The sequence below is a fragment of the Neoarius graeffei genome, chromosome 5, assembly GCF_027579695.1.
Source record: "Neoarius graeffei isolate fNeoGra1 chromosome 5, fNeoGra1.pri, whole genome shotgun sequence".
Lineage (NCBI taxonomy): Eukaryota > Metazoa > Chordata > Actinopteri > Siluriformes > Ariidae > Neoarius > Neoarius graeffei.
In genome coordinates, this window is record NC_083573.1 from 90,412,378 (window position 1) to 90,435,039 (window position 22,662).

Here is a 22,662-nt window from a genome sequence, read left to right on the forward strand (position 1 = left end):
CATCACAGGATTGCATCGGCGTTTGAAAAATGGATTGAGCTGAAGCACATGCTGACTGACCTTGAAATCCACCTCAACACTCCCATGAAGATCTTGACTACTTGTGTGCAGTCCTGCCTATTGTACAGTGTGCAGATGGGGGAACTATCAGGTGCTGAACTCCAGAAACTGAATGTTGTCTGGAATGGGTTCCTTTGAAAAATGATTGCTGGGGGCTATGCAAGGAAAAACGTACCACCCAAAGGCCAATGTAAGAAGGGAACTGACCCTGCATCCCGAGTTGACGGGGACTTGGATTGGGCCTTCAAGATCTCCAATACGAAGCTCCATCAAATTACCCAATTACGACCTATTGATGATTTTTGCCACATTCAGTATCTGAAGTATGTAGCACACGTGTGCAGAATGGCTAACACCACCATCCAGAAAGTTGTCTTATTCAACAAGAGAAGGAACTGGAAGAAGGTTGAGGAACTGCTTGGGGTCGACAAACATCAGGCCCTAAAAACTATGATGAACAAACAAGACTTCGAGCGGATGTTGGAGATGAGGTTCTCCTGCTCCAAGCAGCCGTGCCCCTCGGCTGATCTCGCGCCAAGAGGGAAATGATGATGATGATGATTAGACATGACATTTTTTGGAGTGGGACCAATAGTGTGACCAGGGCCATATATAAATCATGCATGTAACTGGATAATCCACAACAAAGAAAACTGTTTAGAAAACTGGAATTGCTGAATTTCAGACTTTTTTTTCTGTATTTTTGAAGTTCGTGGTCTGGTCAGATGAAATCCTTTACTATTCCAGTTGATGAGTCCTGATCTATATGCACAGGAAATATCTAGCCGTTAAACAAGCTAACTTTAATAATGCTTGGGGCAAGGACAGTTTGGCAGATGTTACCCAATCCTTCCAGCCCCTGGTATGCTAAAGGTGACATAATCAGGGGCCATTTTTAGGGCAAATTTGTCCTTCATTCCTGCCTCCATATGCTCGATTCCTGAAGACACACAGCAATCAACTCTGTTTTACTGGACTCCATACATTAATCAAATTCCCACTCCAGCATTTTGGCTTAAATTGAAGAGATAATGTAGCAATAACAGTGCACAATGGACTGAGCTGTGAAGCACCCAAGCTGAGTGGTGTTTGGGATGAGGCCGTGTAATAACCTTTTGTTAATATCACTTCAGCGGCCCTCATGTTAATCACATCCTGGGTTGGCATGAAAAGGTGGAACACTCCACAGCCAGACTCTTGGCCATGGAAGGATCTAATTAACTCATCGTGAGTTTCATTACTGTGGATGGCTCTTAGCTAGCATTGTGGTTCAAGTGTATAATTATCGCGTTACACTCAATGCCTTTGGGAGATCAAGTAATGTTTCAATCAGCCGTTGGAGATGGATTTGGAAAGAAAGAAAGAGGCTGATGGTGGCTTTGTTGTTTTTTTTATTCACAGGGAGAAAATCTTGTTACTTTAATCTCCATCTTTCTGGGTGCAGCAAATATCAAGTGAGAACAATATGAAATGAAGACATTGTTTGAGATGTTAAGCCAAAGAAGCATGACATGTTCTTTTTTTTTTCCACTTTTGAAGAGCTAATGCTCAACACACACACGCCAACCCATGGCTTCTCAGACTCATCCAGCTTTATACACATTCAAAAAAAAAAAAGGAAGCAAAGCTGACAGAAAGAATCAAGTAACAAGAAAAAAAGTGCTGACATGAAAGCCTAAGAGAAGACGTGCAAAGGCATGTAAATGAAAATTACACCAAAATAACACCTCAACTTTTACTTTGGGCTACATGTTGAGGAACATACTAAACTTGCTTCAAAGTACTCGGAGATCCTTACACTCATATTCCCTAGTGTGCTTTTGCTTCAAGGAGGGCATTGATTTCTTTCTCTGTTCAACGAGGAGGCAGGAGCTGACAGATGGATGAAGAGAGTCAGGCTGTGGAAGGGATGAGGAGGTGTTCTCCTTTATTACACACGCTCAAAGATGCTCACCAGCCTCCTAATGGCACTTCAGAACAGCTTCCTCATCTGTGATTGCCGAAAAGTCGAGAGAGAGAAAAAAAAAACAGTGTGATTCTTCAGATGTTCCAGTTAGCTAGATTTCCAAGGGCGAAAAAGATGCAGCACAACATGTAAGAAATCTGAAGGATAAAAGGAGTTAAAAAGGGATCGTAATTGAGGAACATGCTTTGGTGCTTTTCAATCTGCTCTGGCTGGTTGGTTGATTGGTTTGTTGGTTGGTTGGTTCATTCGTTGAGCTCACTGTAAAAATATCTCGAGTGATTTCTTGCTGTAATGTTACAGATGTAGAGATGAAAAGACAAAATGGTTCTAATGTTCCCTAAGACCATTCAGAGATTTCCCATTTAAAGGGATTTCTCATTCAAGGAGAATAATTCTGTGCACTAGGGGACCCAGAGGAAGGATTTAGTGACGCTAGACTTCATTTTGTTCTGTGTCATTGTGCACGGGTGCATTTAAAACCTGTGATTTTTTTTCCCTCTTTTGTTTCGGTCATAGGCTCTGGTTTCTCTGTGTAGAAGAAGACTGGAGAGGGAACAAGCTCAGACTCTGCACCCTGCAAGTGCAACACAATGGGTAATGTAGAATGAATAACCTGTACAGCCATTCATTCATTCATTCATTCATTCATTTTCTAGACTGTTTATCCATGGCAGGTCATGGGGGAAGCTGGAGCCAATCCCATCTTGGACAGGTCGCCAGTCTATTGCAGGGCTAACACAGAGAGACAGACAGCTGTTTACAGTCACATTCACATCTGTGGGCAATTTAGAGTAGCCAGTTGACCTAATAAGCATGTCTCTGGACTGTGGGAGGAAACCAGAGCATGTGGAGGTCCCCACAGAAAGACCCCCAGTCAACACACAGGTTCGAACCTGGAACCTTCTTGCTGTAAGAAGAAGAAGAAGAAGACATTTCATTTATCGCTCAAACACAAACTTAAAGAAGATACGCAGAACCTATATTTTTAAATACATTTCTGAGTGGATAGTATCTCCATCCTTGACTCTTGTATGCTGCATAATTGGGAATAAAATATATATATTTTTGAGAGTTAAAATCAACCACAAAGTTGGCATTCGAGCTGCCCCGCTGAGCCAGCCAGCCCTGAGTGGGTGACATCCACGGGTGATTGCTCTAAGACAACGAGGGAGGCTCAGCCTCCTCTAAAAATGACGAACATCGTGTAGGATGAATTGCGCTAGGCTTATGTTATAGCCGACCTTATAACATTGCTATTTCAGATCCAGAATCATAGAATATATGTGCTCAACCCAACTACAGTGCGAAATCATTCCGTTATAACTTTCCCCAGTTCGCCTAATGTGTGCGTGAGTTTTTCCCCCTCGTGACAGCGCGATGCAGCCCAGCCTCAGTGGACTTCAATGGCATTTGGGAGCTATGCGCTTTTCAATATCAAAATGCAAGACGATTATTGGACAAATACTGTGAAAACGCCCGCCCACGGACTCCCAGCCTCACAGTGGGAGGGACATGGCAAAGCTTTCTGCGAGGAGACTGGTGATTGGTGAAAGCGGCCGGATATTTTCTTTGATTGACAGCTCGTTTCAACTATAGACAGGCAGCAGTGAATTTCAGTTCAGTCCCATGCGGATTCGCAAGTGCTGTGGTGTATTGTAAGAGATCAGCTTACATTTCGATTTCATTCATTACATACGGTTTCTACCAGCTTTTTTAGTTTGTATATATTTTCATTGTAAATAAAGTGTAAATAGAGTGTTGTCAAGTTTGCTATCTTAGTTCCAGAAATTTCGTTTATTTGAGTGACTGAACTTGAACTTGAGGGGGCTAGTCAGCTAGCAAGAAAGCTGCGCACGGATGCCAAGCATTGCTGATTTAATTTTGGCGAAGCCATTTGCCAGTCTTCCTTTTGAGGAAAAAATTAAAATTAAAGAGCAGGGTAGACCAACGCTTCAAATTGACTTGGTGAAAAAGGTAGGGAATAATACTCGTTCCTTTCAGCTCTCCTGGTACGAGAAAGTGAATTGGCTAACAGCAAGTGACCCACATCAACAACACTCAGTGCATTTACATGCACATCCAAATCGAGCTACTGTCGGTAATCGAGCTAAGGGTCCCAGCAGGGGTGCCAGAGAAATCCAATCCTACATGCACACAAGGAAATCAAGCTATTATGTGAGGTACATTGTGCACCCGAGCCACAGGTGGCGCTACACGCCCCATCGTGTTGGTACACTTCCGGTTGTCGTCATGAAGAACAGCTATTCAAGAGTAGGGATGGTGAAAACTAAAAAAAATCTTGACCAACCACCGAGCCTCATTAGCCGGTTAAAGTCGGTTAACCTATAAGTTTATACAGGGATGCAAACGGCTCGCCTTTTTCACGGCTGAATCTCGCAGATCCGATTTTTTTTTTTAGGGGGGGGCGTTGGAGTGTCTGAATAATTTAATCAGAGTAAATTCTGTATTAAAATTACTAAATAATTAATACAGAATAATTAATAATTAATAATTTAATACAGAATTTACTCTGATGAAATTATTCAGACACTCCAATGCCCCCCCTAAAAAAAAAATCGGATCTGCGCGATTCAGCCGTGAAAAAGTCGGCATCTGCGCCTTTAGTTTGTGTGGAGAGATATGATCTGCAATAACATGCATTGTTGGCTACAGACCGAAACATACTTTCAGAATGCACTGGCCAAGGCAGGACTAAACTCGATGTGCCTTCTAATAATAATAATTAAAAAAAACACAGAATAGTAATTTGTAAGCTAAAAAGCCTGTGTCTACACTTCTTTCTTTTGCCGAGTGGCAGCTGTGTTCAACTGGGGCGGGACATGACTGAATGGGTGTTTCTGATTTGTCAGCTGTCTTTAACTGGGGCGGGACATGACTGAATGGGTGTTTCTGATTTGTCAGCTGTCTTTAACTGGGGCAGGAGGGCGGGACATGACTGAATGGGTGTTTCTGATTTGTCAGCTGTCTTTAACTGGGGCAGGAGGGCGGGACATGACTGAATGGGTGTTTGATTCTTGCTGAACATTCTGTGGCTGTGTTGACTTTGGACTGTGTTTCCCGCTTGTGGTCTCGTCACTCGTCACTTCCGGAAGGGGCAGTGCTGAAGTAAGTAGCTTGACTACATAGCTCGATAGGGTTTACATGCACTAAGTAGCTCGGCTACAATCGCATAATCTAGGTCGCGTAGCTCGATTATGAGAAATCCAGTTCGGTTCGATTTCAGCCGAGCTAAGGTGTTTCCATGGCATTTAGAACTTCGATTTCAGTCGAGCTACGGCAGAAATTCGATTTTCTCTATGTGCATGTAAACGCACTGATTAAATAGGCTACTTTAGTAATATGTCATGGATGGACCAAAAATATAGAATCTATTTAAAATGTTTATGCTGAGTATATTATATTGGAATATATATTTTTCTGGATATGAATTAAACACAGCTACAATTTGGAAAACATTTTTAAACAAAAACGCAGCCGAGAACATTTCACACTACAGACCTGGATTAAAAGTGAAGGGTTATCAAAATTGTCAATAAAACATTTCTCAGTCAAAATAAGTAAAATATAGGGAAAGTGTCATTGAATGAAATGTGTGGCACCCAGCTCTATGTTTGGCTCCCCAAGGTCAGTGCTTGTGCCTATTCCAGAACACTCTGCTGTTACTGCTGAGGTTCCTGACAAAGAGCTGCTTTCAATAATGATCCATTTTTAAACAACATGCCACAATTTTAAAATATAAAATGTTAAAATATACACCCCAACACCACCATCATGTATATTGGACAGTAGGCTAATGGGCCAAAAGAACCTGTTATTTCACAGTTTGTGACCCTGCCAACAATCGGCCAGATCAGAGGCAAGAGTATGGGCAAAATTGATGTCTTTTTTCTTTTAAAATCTGGAAATATCGTAACCGACCAGCCTCCCCTGTTTGAAAGACTACCAGCCGCCACTGGTGACATCATAGCGGTAACCGGTACTATAGACCAAAGTCAGACCCGGCAGGTGAGGGTGGTTGCAATGGCCTCTTCATTTGGATTTATTGGAGATTCTTCGGATTCCTCAGATAGTAATACATCTGACTGTGACAGTCCTGAAATTGGAGCGTGTGTACATGCTACCGTATACACGTAGAACCGTATCAGTTCGAACCATCGGAAGGTGAATCCAGTAGTAACACGTCAGGCACAGAGGTCCCCGCCTTACGAAATAAAGCCAGAGAACAAAGCCGTCTAGAGAATTGGATGGAATTGAGCTGACAGTCTCATGTGACTCTCATTAAAACAGGATAGGTGTTATAACTTATGCAATGTACATGCATGCATTTTCACTGATAAAATGTAAAAGGCTAATTAAATAATCAGATGAACTGAGACAACCACATTCTGAAGCAAATTAAATAATCTTATACCGGTAACTTAAACACACAATACAAGTTACATGGATTAATCTAAATGCAGGTAAACAACGAGTGTTGTTGTTTTTGTTATGTACTGTAACCAAATGAGTCACATCTTACCTGTCTGTGTTCTTGCTTCTTGAAGGCTGATCTTGTGGCCGATTGTTTTGAAACAATCTGACTTTCAGTTCTTCGTTCAGTTCTTTGTTCATTCGCTTCTTTCATGCAAGGGCGAGATATTGCTGCTGAGGCAAGCATATCCAGTGGGGGGGGGGAATAAAACATATCCAGCGGAGAAATCTGACGACTGGTCCACTCAGTCTCCATTATCTTCATACTGAGTACTCCGCCATTATTGCTCGGCTCACACTCTGGGAGAACTGGTGCAACTGGACTTACTTTCCTTTTCCTGTAGTTTTCTTTTCCTTTAATTGTTGGTACCGCACCCTCTTTCAATACGGGCTTATAGCCAACACTCCTCAACAGATCAGAGGTCTCGTACGAGTCCTCAGTAAAATGTGCAGAGCAGAAGAGAGACCACTTCATAGGTGCCCAATCCTTGAATTTCTCGCAAAACGCGCCCAAATCTTTGCAGTTTGAACATTCTTGGGCCATAAATGCAATGTAAATCCACCTTCTGTCATGTTGCTGCACCTGCCAGCAACACATCTACGTGGCATGGCAATAAATTAGCTCAAAATGGAGGATCGGAGTTGCAGTTAGTGTTTTAGTATAGCGGAAATGGCAATGAGACCGATAGCCTTCCTGCTGTGACGTCACAAATGTCAAGGTCATTCACTCAGACCGCTACCTATATGAATCAATTTAATCGTAAAAATTACTATATTAGATTTATTGTTAACACTTAAAACTATTCGTAAGCTATCCTTGAGGTCTCAAGGCATTTATAAACAAAAAGTGAGACGATAGTTCTGTGTATCTCCTTTAAGCACAGTGAAATGTTTCCTCTGTGTTTAACCCATCTGCAGCAGTGAACAAGTGAGCAACGATCACATGCACATACCCAGAGCAGTAGAGGTGTGACGATTAATCGATCCCTGATCTCATCTCATCTCATCTCATCTCATCTCATCTCATTATCTCTAGCAGCTTTATCCTGTTCTACAGGGTCGCAGGCAAGCTGGAGCCTATCCCAGCTGACTACGGGCGAAAGGCAGGGTACACCCTGGACAAGTCGCCAGGTCATCACAGGGCTGACACATAGACACAGACAACCATTCACACTCACATTCACACCTACGGTCAATTTAGAATCACCAGTTAGCCTAACCTGCATGTCTTTGGACTGTGGGGGAAACCGGAGCACCCGGAGGAAACCCAAGCAGACACGGGGAGAACATGCAAACTCCGCACAGAAAGGCCCTCGCCGGCCACGGGGCTCAAACCTGGACCTTCTTGCTGTGAGGTGACAGCGCTAACCACTACACCACCGTGCCGCCCCATTTCAATATGCGATTCAAAAATTGATTAAAATTTAATGAATCACGATTCACTGACGATTCGCTAACAATACCTAATTTCATCCTGATAACCCTAGATGCATAACAAATTTTGACAAATTGCATAATTTTGATATTAAAAATTCGATTCTGTATCCAGAGCTGTACGTGGGCACAGCCATGTTTGTGGTTGCTATAGCAATCTTGCAAGATCACACATTGCTTTGTGAACAACAGCCTATCCCAGCTGACTACAGGCGAAAGGCAGGGTACACCCTGGACAAGTCGCCAGGTCATCACAGGGCTGACACATAGACACAGACAACCATTCACACTCACATTCACACCTACGGTCAATTTAGAGTCACCAGTTAACCTAACCTGCATGTCTTTGGACTGTGGGGGAAACCGGAGCACCCGGAGGAAACCCACGCGGACACAGGGAGAACATTTAAACTCCGCACAGAAAGGCCCTCACCGGCCACGGGGCTCGAACCCAGGACCTTCTCAATGGAAGGTAACAGTGTGAACCACTACACCGTGTCAGACCTATTGCCTTTATTTTTAAATGAAAGCTGAAACAAAGCTCCAGATTTCCTGTTTCTTGTTCAAAAACAAAACCTGTCTACACTTCTTTTTCCTCAAAAGCATACATATTCACACAAATTTGTTAACTTGACTCTTAAGCAGTTCTTCAGACTTTAGAAACTCTTAAGACCTTGAAAGAAAAGCTATTTTTTTCCCCCTAGTCCTTCAGACTTCATCCTGAAGGCTTTCCAAAGCTAATCTTGTTTTGCCAGCAAGAAAATGTGCCAAAGAACATTTCATCTGCTGGGTGTGGGAATACCTGAAGCCAAAAAAGTAGAAACCGCAAACACTTGGACTGCGCCAACATCAGATGTTAACCAAAAGCAAGAAAGTTCATGGGAAAAAAGTAACAAAATAAAACTGCTGGTTACTACACAGTGATTTGAATTCTCAAATGTGATTGGTCAGAAGGAGGTGATTAAATTTCTGTAAGAGACGTACTGACAATAATGCCAACTGTAAAAGGGTATCATGCATTACTTTATTATAGTATATCATGCTATAGAAACATCTTATACAGGGAATGTGCACGCACTGGCCACTTTATTAGGAACACCCAACTTCCTGCTGTTTTATGCAGTTCTCTAATCAGCCGATCCCTTGACAGCAGCGCAATGCATAAAATCATGCAGATACAAATCAAGAGCTTCAGTTAATGTTCACAGTGTTCAAACAGCAGAATGGGAAAAACTGTGATCTCAAAGTGTGACTTTCTTTCACTGTGGCATGGGTGTTGGTTTGAGCCCGATGGACTGGTTTGAGTATTTCAGAAATCTTAAGGCCAAGTCAAGCTAACATGGTTTTCCCAAACTATATCGTAGCCCAAGTAGTCCTTTAGTTTGCTCGGAATTTATGAGAAACCCGGACCATTTGTGTAAACATAGAACGACTCACTCGCAGCTAAATACACAGAATGCAATGCGCCTCCGAGGGATTCTCACAGTCTACTGGGGAAACTGGTGTTGAATCTGCTGATGATGTTAAATTATTTTTCTTGTACATTGCAAGTACATCGAGTTAATTATTAAATAAATATATGCAAAACATTATGAATATAATTCAGTGTGTAATGGAATTACGTATGGATATTGTAATGTCACACTGTCGCCACATTTGCTGACAGTTTGTAAGAAGTTTGAAAAAAAAAATATATATATACACACACACACACACACAGTGGTGCTTGAAAGTTTGTGAACCCTTTAGAATTTTCTCTATTTCTGCATAAATATGACCTAAAACGTCATCAGATTTGCACACAAGTCCTAAAAGTAGATAAAGAGAACCCAGTTAAACAAATGAGACAAAAATATTATACTTGGTCATTTATTTATTGAGGAAAATGATCCAATATTACATATCTGTGAGTGGCAAAAGTATGTGAGCCTTTGCTTTCAGTATCTGGTGTGACCCCTTTGTGCAGCAATAACTGCAACTAAACATTTGCGGTAACTGTTGAGTCTTGCACACCGGCTTGGAGGAATTTTAGCCCATTCCTCCATACAGAACAGCTTCAACTCTGGGATGTTGGTGGGTTTCCTCACATGAACTGCTCGCTTCAGGTCCTTCCACAACATTTCGATTGGATTAAGGTCAGGACTTTGACTTGGCCATTCCAAAACGTTAACTTTATTCTTCTTTAACCGTTCTTTGGTAGAACGACTTGTGTGCTTAGGGTCGTTGTCTTGCTGCATGACCCACCTTCTCTTGAGATTCAGTTCATGGACAGATGTCCTGACATTTTCCTTTAGAATTTGCTGGTATAATTCAGAATTCATTGTTCCATCAATGATGGCAAGCCGTCCTGGCCCAGATGCAGCAAAACAGGCCCAAACCATGATACTACCACCACCATGTTTCACAGATGGGATAAGGTTCTTATGCTGGAATGCAGTGTTTTCCTTTCTCCAAACATAACGCTTCTCATTTAAACCAAAAATTTCTATTTTGGTCTCATCCATCCACAAAACATTTTTCCAGTGGCCTTCTGGCTTGTCCACATGATCTTTAGCAAACTGCAGATGAGTAGCAATATTCTTTTTGGAGAGCAGTGGCTTTCTCCTTGCAACCCTGCCATGCACACCATTGTTGTTCAGTGTTCTCCTGATGGTGGACTCATGAACATTAACATTAGCCAATGTGAGAGAGGCCTTCAGTTGCTTAGAAGTTACCCTGGGGTCCTTTGTGACCTCGCCGACTATTTCACACCTTGCTCTTGGAGTGATCTTTGTTGGTCGACCACTCCTGGGGAGGATAACAATGGTCTTGAATTTCCTCCGTTTGTACACAATCTGTCTGACTGTGGACTGGTGGAGTCCAAACTCTTTAGAGATGGTTTTGTAACCTTTTCCAGCCTGATGAGCATCAACAACGCTTTTTCTGAGGTCCTCAGAAATCTCCTTTGTTCGTGCCATGATACACTTCCACAAACATGTGTTGTGAAGATCAGACTTTGATAGATCCCTGTTCTTTAAATAAAACAGGGTGCCCACTCACACCTGATTGTCATCCCATTGATTGAAAACACCTGACTCTAATTTCACCTTCAAATTAGCTGCTAATCCTAGAGGTTCACATACTTTTGCCACTCACAGATATGTAATATTGGATCATTTTATTCAATAAATAAATGACCAAGTATAATATTTTTGTCTCATTTGTTTAACTGGGTTCTATTTTTCTACTTTTAGGACTTGTATGAAAATCTGATGATGTTTTCTGTCATATTTATGCAGAAATATAGAAAATTCTAAAGGGTTCACAAACTTTCAAGCACCACTGTGTGTGTGTGTGTGTGTGTGTATATATATATATATATATATATATATATATATATATATATATATATATATATATATATATATATATTTTTTTTTTTTTCAAACTTTTTACAAACTGTCAGCAAATGTTAATTTTTTAAAATTGGAATTTTCTTATTTTTTTTAAATACAAATGCAATTATATTATATTAAAAAATACATTTTCTAAAATATCATCAAACTTTTTTTTTTTGCAACAGTAGGCGAGAGTGGGGAGACTTTGGACAGGTTCTCAGCTTTTATAGATTAAGTGAAATTCTTTGCAGGTAGCATCACATTCATATTGTATTATAGAGTACTGTACTGTACCCTCTTACCACAACATGGGTTTCTCAGCTTGTTACATATCCTGGCCTTCAGGCTTCATGTTTTCTATTATTTTTTATTTTTTTGCAGGGAGACATGAGACATTGAGGGGAGACATGGGACATTATGTTGGGAGACTTGGGGCATCTTGGGGAGACATGGAACAAAAATAAAATGCCTAGCTTAATCCTGCTTCTCTAACCTGTGTAGAGTTATGCAGAGTCTCCAACATACAAGTCCCTGTGCATGAGCTGTTACTGTAGAAATAATAACATACACCAAAGAATTAGTGGTTCAGAGATGGCTTCCACTCCATAATCTCTCAGTGAAACACTGTCTATACACCTTATTATTCTATCCACATTCACTGGATATGAGCAATCGCGTGCTGTGATTGGCTACTCTACTCCTAGGATATAGCTCATATACTGTGAGAAGATTAAAAAAACAAAAACAAAATGGCGGAGCGTGTTGCTGAACCAACCGAGGAGGAAATAAAAACTCTACTGGAAAACAAAACCCCAAAAATTGTTATCAAGTATTTAAAAGAAACAGAAATAGCTAAAATAATATAGTTTTTTTCCCCCCAGTGTCTCCTGTACCACACTCCAGCCCAGTTGGTGGCACTCATGCACCTTTAAAGTGCATATTCTGGACCAATTTAGTTTTTTTTTTCTTTATCTGAAAGTATGTCCCTTTACACACTCATCCAGAAGGGTAATTTTGCACAAGGCCATCTGTCTACAGCAGAAAAAAATAAAATAACAAAACGCGTCTGGAAAAATCCCAAGAGAGTCTGGAGACAGATTCGTGACGTTACCTGCGGAAGTGCCAGCAGGCTGCGAGAGCTTTGCACGGTTTCAGTGCACAGCCTGTGTAGACCAAGCGCTCCCATTTCTCTCTCATTGTCCAATCTTTTGGGAAACGATGAGTACTAATCCCATCAAGATTGGTGTTGCTACACCCTCCTACAATACATCTGTTAACCATTTTAATAATTACGCGATAATGTTGAAGAAATTTGCAGAAAACCACCAGGTCGTTTTCTCATAAACAAACCAGCGCTGACGTAGGATTCAGAAGGAGGCGTCCCGCACGCGACGTCACGAAAATCAATGTTTCCCAGGAAATCCAAATGCCAAGTTTTTTCAGAGGCGGACCAATTCGCCTCAAATGGCTTGATTTCAGCTGAATTTTTCTGGTATTGCGCAAGGTAAAAAAAAATTGCAGAGAATGCAGAATGCTACAGATATTTGACCAAAGTTTAATATAAAATAGGAGAATTACATTGATCTTACTTCTGAATTTACCTGTGACATGCACTTTAAGTTGGTTTGCCAACCACCAAAAAAACCCTAAAGAAGAAGAAGACCCTAAAAATACAAATATATATATATATATATATATATATATATATATATATATATATATATATATATATATATATATATATGGAATTTAATTATTTGATGGTAAGAATTTATCTTTTTTATTTTTCAAGAATTATTATTATTGCATTTTTCACAAATTGTGATTGTCATTTCGCCAGTTTGTTTACGTTCTAATCGTAAATGAGATTAGATTAGAGTCAGATCTCATCTCATTATCTGTAGCCGCTTTATCCTGTTCTACAGGGTCACAGGCAAGCTGGAGCCTATCCCAGCTGACTACGGGCGAAAGGCGGGGTACACCCTGGACAAGTCGCCAGGTCATCACAGGGCTGACACATAGACACAGACAACCATTCACACTCGCATTCACACCTACGGTCAATTTAGAGTCACCAGTTAACCTAACCTGCATGTCTTTGGACTGTGGGGGAAACCGGAGCACCCGGAGGAAACCCACGCGGACACGGGGAGAACATGCAAACTCCACACAGAAAGGCCCTCACCGGCCACGGGGCTCGAACCCGGACCTTCTTGCTGTGAGGCAACAGCGTGAACCACTACACCACTGTGCCACCGATTAGAGTCCGATGTTTTGTATAAAGTTCTTATTTATCGAATTTGCAAAAAATAAAAAATAAAAACGCTCTTTCTCAAAATCCAGTGAATGTGGATAGAATAAAACAGTTATTCCACTCAATCTCATCATACATGGATTATAGCCGACTCGGTGCTACCGTACGCACCTCGTCAACTATCTGCTCATGTACGACTCGATTTCGTGGAATAACTGTTAAATAGCCATCCTGTATTTAGAATTATCCTCAGCATGAATTAACCATGCTAAGTCATCCTCTGCTGAGATTTGGTTAAATGGAACTGATGAAGTAAAAGAGTTACTCTTCAAATAGTACTGTTTATTTTCATTTTAAATCTTTGTCCTATTATTGTCGGGATATTTCTTAAAATTTCAGCTGAAATTTCTGTCCATGTGTTGGTGGGATGAGCTGGAGTGGGTTAGGGAGGGGTTATACAGAACTGTTTGCTGTATTTCATGAGTAATGTTGTATATATTTCCCTTTGTTTATAATCCACTAAACACTGCATTTCTAGAAAAAAATGTCCTGTATTCGAACGAGATTTATTCAGAGAAACCTGTCATTCGTGTGACCATCAGAGATACTGTCCGAGCTGTGCTCATCTCATCTCATCTCATTATCTGTAGCCGCTTTATCCTTCTACAGGGTCGCAGGCAAGCTGGAGCCTATCCCAGCTGACTACGGGCGAAAGGCGGGGTACACCCTGGACAAGTCGCCAGGTCATCACAGGGCTGACACATAGACACAGACAACCATTCACACTCACATTCACACCTAAGGTCAATTTAGAGTCACCAGTTAACCTAACCTGCATGTCTTTGGACTGTGGGGGAAACCGGAGCACCCGGAGGAAACCCACGCGGACACGGGGAGAACATGCAAACTCCACACAGAAAGGCCCTCGCCGGCCCCGGGGCTCGAACCCAGGACCTTCTTGCTGTGAGGCGACAGCGCTAACCACTACACCACCGTGCCGCCCCGAGCTGTGCTGTTATACAAAAATAATACACACCTTGAGTCTGACCAATCAGATTCAAGAATTCAGCTGTGCTGTGGTTTCAAAGAGGAAATAAAATAAACACACTCTGGGGGTATGCTGTTGAAGGAAATACATCAATGATAGAATGATAGGGTTGTCAAATGTGAAGCAGATTAGTGTAATCCTGTCCACTGGTGGTCTTTGTATAGAGGACCTTAATACAGCAACAAGATGTCGAGAGAGAAGAAGGAACAGGGAGAAGGTGCTGCCTGTGTGACCCAGTCTTTCCAGTCCTGGTGGGCAGGAAGCTGTGTTTTGTGTACGTGTGTGTGTACGTGTGTGTATGTGAATGTACCGTACGGTACATGGACCTTCGCCAACCCCCTCTCCCCATCCTGCTCTGTGCATCTGTGCAGGCCTGTGTGTGGAGAAAAGGGTGACTAATGCAATCAGAGTCTCATTCTACCCCCCCACCCCCACCCCTTCTCCCGCCCCATCTGATGAAGGGGTTTCGGCAGAGATGAACATTTTTCCTCACCTCGCTGCTTCATGCAGTTCAGTGCATGACTAATTGTGCTCATTTTCATCTGGCTCGGAAAAAAAAAAAAAAAACCAAAATAAATAAACGTCCACAGATTAACGGATGTTATTTTTATGCGTAGTCAAGAACTCAAACTCATACTTTCCCTTATTGAGGGTCATGTTGTGACTATTAGCTGTAGACCAATCCCAGGTTCTCCGCATGCTCTGATGAAGCGTCTCTTTCCACTCCATGTGACTCATGCTCATTTAGCAAAGGTGGAGACTTGTCTTTACTTTGGCTCTCGCAGTTGGTGTTTTTTAGAGAACAGGACCTCGTGCACATGTTCGGCCTTGCAATTAATGACACGCCTGGCTATGTTGTTTTGTTTACGTGATATTTTTTATGAATATGATCGGGTTGGTATGCTAATTGCATGGTATTTTTTGATGCAATTAAAACTCTTTTCATTCCGCACTCGGTTACATCAACATGTCTGTTTTTTGCGGCGATGTAGCTTGGAATCCTTACCTTGTTAGTACATGTCACGCTCTGTGCACACACTGACGTTTCCTGGTTTGAACCCAGAAACTCTGTAACTTTCTCAACACTTCATGCAGGCAATGACTTGTGTAATGGAGGAGATTTTTTTATCACCATGCATGCAGAACAACATGGATTTAAATCATTCCTGTTTATTTAGATCTGGCAGCCCACTCTCCTGGTTTTTAAGAAAAAGTGAACATAATCAGTGTGTGTGTGTGTGTGTGTGGTTGCTGTTCACTGCAGCTATATAAAAGGAAACATGCACACACTTGCTCATACCACACTGATCCAGTTACAAAATACTAGTCACATACTTCTGAGAGATGATGTATGATATCTGAGTAATCATCCGGGGATTTCATTAATAAGTGTTTATGATGCTGTCAGGAAATCTACACCAGGGTTATTAAGGATTTTGTTTCTATATTACTTCTATAGGGTGGCACGGTGGTGTAGTGGTTAGCGCTGTCGCCTCACAGCAAGAAGGTCCGGGTTTGAGCCCCGTGGCCGGCGAGGGCCTTTCTGTGTGGAGTTTGCATGTTCTCCCCGTGGGTTTCCTCCGGGTGCTCCGGTTTCCCCCACAGTCCAAAGACATGCAGGTTAGGTTAACTGGTGACTCTAAATTGACCGTAGGTGTGAATGTGAGTGTGAATGGTTGTCTGTGTCTATGTGTCAGCCCTGTGATGACCTGGTGACTTGTCCAGGGTGTACCCCGCCTTTCACCCGTAGTCAGCTGGGATAGGCTCCAGCTTGCCTGCGACCCTGTAGAAGGATAAAGCGGCTAGAGATAATGAGATGAGATATTACTTCTATAAATTTAAAGTGAAATAATGTTATTTTAAATATTCATATTTTACATTTTAATCTGTGTCAATGATTTTGTTAGTTCTTTAAACCTGTAATGAAAGTTACACTTTCAAGTGTAGGTCATTAAAAAGAATTTTCCCAACACCCAATTATTTTAGTTTAGTGACTGAAAGCTACTGAATTCGAATCACAGGCTTCCAATTTTATTAGTTTTTTTTTAAAAAATAGAACAATTAATGAATTTAGGGCCACATGGCCCTAAATTCTCTGCTATTTTTTCCTGCTTCACCATGACCCAATTCAAGAGACTATGCCATGCATCACATGGTAGGCTTTCCCCATTCGTGCAAGGCATTGTGGGATATAAATTTGAAACAGGAGAGGAAAATGGAAGATGTGAGTGGGTTATTGAAATGTGAATGACCAACTACAGTAACTGAAAGCGAGGAGAAAAGACGTTATGTTGTGAAGGAAAGGAAACGCAGGACCAAACTAATAAATATCGGCGCTCGGCGAGCACCTCGGTGTGATCAGCTGTTCGTTTAGCGACAGAATGATGGAACTGTCAGTGTATGGTCAAAGGTAAACCTGTAGATGGCAGTAATACAACACTGTGGATGCCAGCTGCCGTAAAACCCAAAAGAAGAAGAAAGTAAACCTGCGCATGCGCAAACGGACTTCTTCTGCCTGCTTGACTGCGCAAAGCAAGCAATTTCATGCACACTATTTGCTCAGGAATCCCCTCAAATTAAATAACTTCCCAGCCACAGAATGGCCTGTTTTTATTTTTTTTTGAGATATTGGAGAAATAAACGTATATCACAATGACCAAATTTCAGAGGGAACTAAATTTCACCAATTTTATGAAATTGAAAGACCGTCTAGCTTTAAGCCCTAGGGTGCTGGGAGATGTGGCTGTCTTAGACAGACACACCCAAAATTAATCAAAAATAATGCCACAATTATCAGGTCAATATACATTATTTGGGTCTGTATGGATGGGTAAGAGCTCAGAGAATATATTTCCAGTGTCAGTAACATTGGGGCTGTTAGTGTACCTGAGTGAACTGTAATAAAACAAAGAATAACACCATGATAGCAATGGGCCCATGGACAGAGATGCCACTTTTTTTCGTTTAGTAACACTGTGACTACAGCTGGACAAAAAACAACAACCAAAACAAACAGAGAAATACTATAAAGTATGTCTATACATACTCCAAAATTCTAGTAAGTATTGAACTTACCAAAACAGCATTTTAAAAACTTTTTACCAGAAGTCAATTATAGTAGTGTTGTATCCTCCTGGGAACCAAGAAAAAAACGTGTCTCTCAATTTCTCTTTTGTTGTGATTTCCCTACTAGGAATTTCCCAGCAACCCTCCTAATCACATGATATATCATATCTTTACAAGACACCAGGATTCAAGTGAATAGCTTGAAAGAGTAAGAGGGTGTGTACGTAAAACAAATGTCAACTACAGAGGACACAAGTCTATGGGTTTGTTCTCAGGAGGCTATTGGACCCTGTACCGGGTTTCTTGGGTTTAATAAGTTAAGCATTATTTCACTTATTTCTAATCTTTAATTAGTTGTAATGTTCTATCCATCCATTATCTATGCTGATTATCCATCAGGGTCGTGGAGGAAGCTGGAGCCAATCCTAACTGATATTGGGTGAGATACGGGATACATCCTGGACAGGTCACCAATCTATCACATTCACACCTACGGGAAATTTGCAGTAGCCAGTTGATCTAATCCACATATCTTTGGACTGTTGGAGGAAACTGGAACACCCAGAGGAAACCCACAGAGGCATGAGGAGAACATGCAAACTCCCGGGTCAACCAGCAGGTTTGAACCCAGAATAAATAAATAAGATTATATATTTGTCTATTTGTTTGTGAAGTTCGATATTTTCCATCAGTTATTTAAGAAAGTGAAAATTTAATATACTCTATGCTCATTACACATAAACTAAAATGTTTCAAGCATTTCTCTCTTTTAATTTTGATAATTATGGCTTAGAGTGCAAAAAAAGGTCTCAAAATATTAGAATATTTAATTTTGAGTTTGAGTAAAACACCACTGCTCACAGATACTGGATTTCTGATTTTCATGAGCTATAAGCCATAATCATCAAAATAATAAAAAAAAAAGTCTTGAAATATTTCACATTACATGTACTGAATATAGAATATGTGAAAGTTTACTTTTTTGAATTAAATTATGAAAAAAATGAACTTTTTCAAGATGTTCCAATATTTTGAGATGCACTATGCATTTATATATATTAGTGCATAGTGTATATTATATATACACTACCGTTCAAAAGTTTGGGGTCACCCAGACAATTTTGTGTTTTCCATGAAAAGTCACACTTTTATTTACCACCATAAGTTGTAAAATGAATAGAAAATATAGTCAAGACATTTTTCTGGCCATTTTGAGCATTTAATCGACCCCACAAATGTGATGCTCAAGAAACTCAATCTGCTCAAAGGAAGGTCAGTTTTATAGCTTCTCTAAAGAGCTAAACTGTTTTCAGCTGTGCTAACATGATTGTACAAGGGTTTTCTAATCATCCATTAGCCTTCTGAGGCAATGAGCAAACACATTGTACCATTAGAACACTGGAGTGAGAGTTGCTGGAAATGGGCCTCTATACACCTATGGAGATATTGCACCAAAAAACAGACATTTGCAGCTAGAATAGTCATTTACCACATTAGCAATGTATAGAGTGGATTTCTGATTAGTTTAAAGTGATCTTCATTGAAAAGAACAGTGCTTTTCTTTCAAAAATAAGGACATTTCAAAGTGACCCCAAACTTTTGAATGGTAGTGTGTGTTTATATATATATATATATATATATATATATATATATATATATATATATATATATATATATATATATATAAACAGTTATTCCACAAAATCGAGTCGTACATGAGCTGATAGCCGACAAGGCACGTAACTCAGAGTTGGCTATAAGCCATGTATGACGAGATTGAGTGGAATAACTATTTTATTCTATCCACATTGCAAATTCGATAAATAAAAACTTTATACAAAACGTCTGACAAAATCATTTCCGCTTAGAATGTAAATAAACTGGTGAAATGACATGAGCAATTTGTGAAAAATGCGATCATAATAATTCTTGAAAAACTAAAAAAATATATGTTCTGACCATCAAATACTTTTATTCTATATTTTGTTGCCTTTTTTTATTGTATTTTTTGGGTTTTGTTTTCGAGTAGAGTTTTTATTTCATCCTCGGCTGGTTCAGCAACACACAGCACCATTTTCTTCTTCTTTAGGGATTTTTGGTGGTTGGTAAACCAACTTAAAGGTACATTACCACCACTGACTGGGCTGAAGTGTGGAACAGGAGATATTGGGGGGGGGTTGTTAATGGCTATATTCCTTTAGCTATTTCTGTTTCTTTTATATACTTGAAAACAAAGTGATATGTCTGACTTGATCCGCCCCGCCATTTTGTTTTTCTCTACTCATGGTATTGAGGTATTTCACCTGACGTCACAGGGTCACGTGACGCCCCGGTGTCCGCCATTTTGGACGGCAAGCTAGCTAATGTCAACAACAGTAGCTGGTATGTTACTGTAGCAATGTTTACGTTCAGTCATTTGGATGACTGTTAAAGCCTTTCAGTCTCAAGTTTTTCCTTTACTGGATTTACTAGTTTACTGAGCTAGCCCGGCTCCCGGCCGGCTAGCGCGCGCTAGCTCCCAGCTTGCCCGAGCGCGCTAGCTCAGTAAACTAGTAAATCCAGTAAAGGAAAAACTTGAGACTGAAAGGTTTTAACAGTCATCCAAATGACTGAACGTAAACATTGCTACAGTAACATACCAGCTACTGTTGTTGACATTAGCTAGTGCTAACAGCTAGTTGCTAATACACTGCTACAACTACACCGACCCTAATAATACAGTTCTTAGTCATTGCCTGGTAACAGCAAATTTATAACGGGCCATGTCTCAACAGACTAAGAAGTTATTTCAATGACATTTAATAACGTTTTGTTTATCCTGAGGACCGAAAGTAAATGAAAATGTGAACAAACCTTAGCTGTAATAAGATGGCGACCACCGGCTCCAGGGACGACCCGCTGATGTAGGCATGTTACCCAGCCTGACACAAAATATTTGTAGGCATCCAAACTCTTCTACGCTTTCAGATCAATACCTGTGTATGGCGATGGGTTTTTAACGACATAGGTATACAGATCATGTGGGCCGAAGTCAGGTAAAGACGAGGGCTTCGTGTACTTCCGTACGTCAGTGAACAATCCTGGTGGAAGCAGGTAAACGTCGTTCTCTAAGCCTGCTAACCTCAATTTTTGCAAATACCTCTCCCTCTGCTCGCCCTGTAAATGCCCTACGTCGCTGGATAGTGAAGGTGTTTTCTGCATCTCGCTCCTTTTTCTTTTATGTTTTTCGTTTGTCGCCTTCCTCGCATTCAAACTGATTCGAGCCGTGCCGTCCAAAATGGCAGCATCACATGACTTGGTCACGTGAGTGAAATACCTCAATAAGAGCTGATAGCCTAGTAGTAGAGCAGCCAATCAGAGCACGCGATTGCTCATCTCCAGTGAATGTGAATAGAATATATCTTTTTTACAGTATTTATTTCTTGAAGTTTATTTGTAGTACACTTATGTAAAACCTTTAGATTTCATTAACTTTGTTCTTAGAAGAAAATGGTTTCTTAATTATGCTTGTGGAGCTTCATAAGAACTTCTATCTTCCTAACATTGTTCTACTTGAAACTGTTGTCGAGTCCTTTAAGTGTTCACTCAGAAGAACAAAAAGAAGAGCGCTTTACATTATTTTATCTCTGAGAGCATACCGTAACCCTGATCTGAACCCATTAATTACCTGGCCAATTTTATTTTTCAAGATCACAGTAAATTACAGTAAAAAAAGAAAAAAAAAGAAAGAAGTCTCAGGGATGATGTACTTTGCCCTTGATGATACACACAGAGTCATTTCAATGGTACACACTTTGGAGAACATGGCTACATTTGTCACGAGCAAGCTTCCCTTTGTAATACACTTCAAACTCTCTTCTTGCGACACTGGAAAAAAATTCCAGTGTAAAATTCATGAATTCATAACTTTCTGAAGGTATATTTCACCGCCGCTCCATTGCACAGAGATAAGGATTCAAAGGTGAGCAGAGCTGGGGGACATCTTTAAAGCATTAAGGACATCAGAGGAAAGTCAATGAGCCCTGTGCCCTCTTCTGTACACACTTTAAATCCGTCTGCAGTGTGTGAGAGTGTGTGAGCGCGCATGTTCATCTGTCACACACTTCAGGTGCTACAGCATATCAACACAGTTAGGTTGATTTAGTTTTACTGAGCTCTTTCTCTGGAAATCATGATGTGTTCAATCTCACTAAGTGTTGACAAAACGATCCCTGGGCATCTCATACATGCCTGCAAATGCTTTTTCATAAGAGAGATAGAACAAAAGGAGGTGCAAGGAAATCTATCAGAAACGATAGATGGGGTATTTAACCGAGTTGTGACTCTTAGATTAAAGAGTGCAAGAGTTCGAGAGAGATTGTTGCACAAGTTTCATTGCGTCCATTGGAAATCTGATGGGTTTGTCAAATCACTCATGTAAAAATGAGAAAAGTGTCAAAAGTAGAAATAGTTATTATGAATCATGTTTATCTTCAGGTTTATCCTGGTCAGGCTTGTGGTGGATCCAGAATCAATCCAAGGAACACTGAGCATGAAGCAGGAATACACCCAGGATGTGATGCCACACCCATTCATCCAATCATTCACACTTAGGGGTGATATGTATTTTTGGGCGGTCGAAGGAAACTGGAGCACCAGGACAAAGCTCACATGTACACCTGGAGAACATGTGATACTCCACATAGAGCTCAGAATCAAACCCAGGAGCTCCGAAGCAGCAATGCAACCCAGTGCACCACAGTTCCACCCTATTGCTAGATATAATATTTACTGTATAAATAATGTAACAGGCATTAATCCTTTATTACAATATGAGAAAGGCTGCACTGTTGGTTCTGAATGAAAAACACTTGTATGTGTGCAAAAGCAGTGCAAATAGTGTACTGAAACATTGTAAAGTTTGTTTTGCATGTTTGTTATTGCACCTTGAAAAGCCTTACAGACTCACAAGCATACAAAAACTGAG

The 22,662-nt window shown here is 40.7% G+C and overlaps 1 long non-coding RNA gene across 2 annotated transcripts; it reads left to right on the plus strand.

Annotated features, from left to right (window-relative positions):
* The first annotated feature begins 5,043 nt into the window (after positions 1-5,043).
* On the plus strand, positions 5,044-22,448 carry LOC132886160 (uncharacterized). Of its 2 annotated transcripts, none has more exons than XR_009654671.1 (3): positions 5,044-5,152; positions 18,096-18,315; positions 22,173-22,448. It is a non-coding gene; the product is annotated as an uncharacterized LOC132886160 (long non-coding RNA). The 2 variants fall into 2 exon arrangements; XR_009654670.1 differs by lacking the exon at positions 5,044-5,152 and adding an exon at positions 17,882-18,012.
* Positions 22,449-22,662: the final 214 nt, after the last annotated feature.